The sequence below is a fragment of the Cyprinodon variegatus genome, unplaced genomic scaffold (assembly GCF_000732505.1).
Source record: "Cyprinodon variegatus isolate N-32 unplaced genomic scaffold, C_variegatus-1.0 Scaffold183, whole genome shotgun sequence".
NCBI classification, from domain to species: Eukaryota; Metazoa; Chordata; class Actinopteri; order Cyprinodontiformes; family Cyprinodontidae; genus Cyprinodon; species Cyprinodon variegatus.
Genome location: NW_015150636.1, coordinates 246,370 through 249,306, shown reverse-complemented (window position 1 = coordinate 249,306; position 2,937 = coordinate 246,370). Strand labels below are relative to the sequence as shown.

The following is a 2,937-nucleotide window of genomic DNA, read 5'->3' as shown; positions in this document are numbered from 1 at the left end:
TGATATATGGTTTGCCGAATTTAGGGGAACAAGCTGACGTATAACTAACTGGCCTGCATAAGATAACGAAGAAAACCCCCCCACAGATTTTAAGGCAGGATTTATCATCTGATAAAGAGTACATTTATATACATGTTTAAGCCAGAATGATTTGACATTTAAACATGACTTCTCTACGACTTTAATTGTGACTTATACCAATAGCTAAAACTCACATATGATCTGGATAAGTACCTAGCTTTAATGAATTGTTCCTTGGCATGAGAGGCACTTTTGGTACCAATTTCCTTAAAATCCTTTCATAAATTGATGAATAAGGCACATAGTGTGTCTGTAGCTTCTGGTGTTTGTTCTGGTCACACCTTCTTTATTAACTCTGCACTCTGCTTTCTTGTCTAATCAGCAGATCAAGACTTTGAGTGAGGCATTGCTCAACTTCCCTGTTTTTTTGTCTTCATTATAGACTTTTTTTAGTCCGATGCTGGAGCTGTCAATAGTCACTGCTGCCAATCTTGGGTTTGGGGGGTTAATAACTCTGCTGAATTAATAAAGCAAGCTATTAACATTTACTAATGGTAAAGACATCTTGAATTTAAACAGCCGGTTGAAGACGTCAAGCCATAAAGCTGAGAGGTTAATAACACCTGGTAATTGAGAAATGTATCAGTTATAATCATTTAATTGAAGATAATTACTTGGTTTTACCCATGATTTTATTGACAACTATAACCTCCATAAATAAGATATTAATAATCTGCTGGTGAAATTGCACAACATTATTGGCGTCCCTTGGTGGGCCTCTAAAAATGACAAAGGTCACTGTTTATAAATAACACATTTAAGACTTTTTAGGGCACCTTGTCAAAAAGCTGCTACTCAAGAAAATCTAGCTACAACACAATCCTACTTGATTAACCTTTGTGTTTTAATAATTGCAGCTGCTAAGTGAAGTTGGTTTGAAATAATTTAACTGTTAAAAATGTTACCGTCATCAAAATCTATGTACTGGTTAATAAACTGCAGCTGGTTATTGTCTTTATTGTTTCCCTTTAAAGAGCCTCCTTTAAAACGTTTCAGTGCAGGTAGTTGTTCACAGATTTCTTAGGTTCAGAAACCTGATCTCCTTCTTGGGGCTGAAGTGTGTAGTTACTCGTGCAAAGTTTAATATCCTTCAGACGCCGGTGGCGGAGGTACGTAAGTGCAACCACATTTAATTTCCCCATTTAGAGGCACTCTGCCCCCTCATGATGGCTCTTTGAATTACAAACAATTTCACTTTTCTTTTAATCTTTTACGTTGCCCCTTTTCTGTATTTTTTGATAATCAGTTTAAAGAACAACTTATAGAGTGGTTAATTAAAACCATAGGTTTGAAACCGCAGTAAAATTTAAAAAGTTGGAGAGCTGTTAAATATTTATGGGTTAACATTTTGACTCACATACACATTTTGTCACATTCTGCTAATAGTATTTCATGAATTAAGCAATTCTGAGTCCAAAGAGGTGTCAGTTTCATATTGATGGTTAACTAAATATATCTAACTGAAACTTCCATTTCTAGTTAATATATTCATAATTTGCTAGTAAAATTGCACATTACTTAACTCTGTCATGATCTTTTTCAGTGATCTGACCCACATGCAGGAAACCAATCAGAGAGAAACAGGGGAAGGTTTAACAGGTTTATTGAAAACAAGTTGGGATGGGTCCAGTGCTGCTCTGAACGCTGGCAAACCAGGACTGAAAAGTGAAAAGGGAAGTTTCTGTGATTACTTCAGGCTCAGTGGGAAATTTGAGCTTCGATTTGCAAAAGGCAGAAAAAGCAACTGGACTCACGTTTCCAGAAAAGGTGTCTTTCCCTGAATCAGGTCGGTGTGGGTTGTTCCAGAAATTGGTTGGCTCGTTGGAGGGCGGACATGGTTTACCCAGGTTAAGTTGATTCCTTGAGGAGCGGAGGAGCTGACTGCCACTTAGATTTCCTTTGGTACTTGAACAGTTCTTGTGGAGATGAATCCCCTGCTCAGTGTGAAGCTCAAACAATCCTTTCGGGGGGGGAAAAGGTCCAAAACATCCAGTTTGCAGGATGACTTCCTGCTGAGAGGCAAAGACAAAACAACAAGGTTAGGATTCAGGTAGACAAAAACTCAGGTTGACTCAGCAAAACTCAGCTTGGCTAGAGTACCCAAAACTGGCAAACACTCTGACGTCGAGGTAGTGGCAGTCAGCAGCTTAAGAGTCCTCAGGTAATGAGGTAACCATCCGCAGGTGTGTGAAAGGGCCAACGAGAACCGGATGCCACCTGGTGATGGAGGGAGAAAACACAAAAAACACAACCCACACAAACTGGACTCCTAATAAGCTCTCTGTTTATCTGTAACACTAAGGCATCAGCTGGGCCTCGGCAGTCAATCACTGAATTTTATACAACTCACCGTTTGCTGTGACAAAATGTATGTGGACTTTTTCATCTTCTTGACTCAAAAACCTACCCAGAGCTCATTTGCTTAAGTAGTCCTTTCCTAGACAACGTCATCACCTCAGTGTCCCTGAGGTGGTGAGATTAGAACCGAGGCTCAAACCTGGAAAATCTATCCACATATCCAGCAGGTCACTCTTTCTCTGCATCTGTTTAGAGAAAATGCTGAACTAGTCCCCTCCATCTATTGCCAATAACATTTTTTAAAAATGTTTTTCTGTTTGTTTTGTTTGTCTTTGAGACAACACATCTGTGTGAGTATATTGGGTGGAAATAAAATAATGGGAAAGCTCTGAGAAGTACATAGAAATCCAACACATAAAGAAATGCTTGATTATGAAGCTATAGATCCTAGCGGTTTTTCAATTTACATTTATTTTCAAATAGGAGCTTGTAATACAAATTTTACATTCATATATATTATCAAAGCTAAGAAATACAATGAAACAAGAAAACCAGCAC

General features: G+C 38.4%; 1 protein-coding gene across 1 annotated transcript in view; it reads right to left on the bottom strand.

Annotated features, from left to right (window-relative positions):
• The window catches only part of LOC107087403 (E3 ubiquitin/ISG15 ligase TRIM25-like), a 13,129-nt gene that overhangs the window by 1,032 nt on the left and 9,160 nt on the right, over nt 1-2,937 (bottom strand). The window lies entirely within an intron of this gene.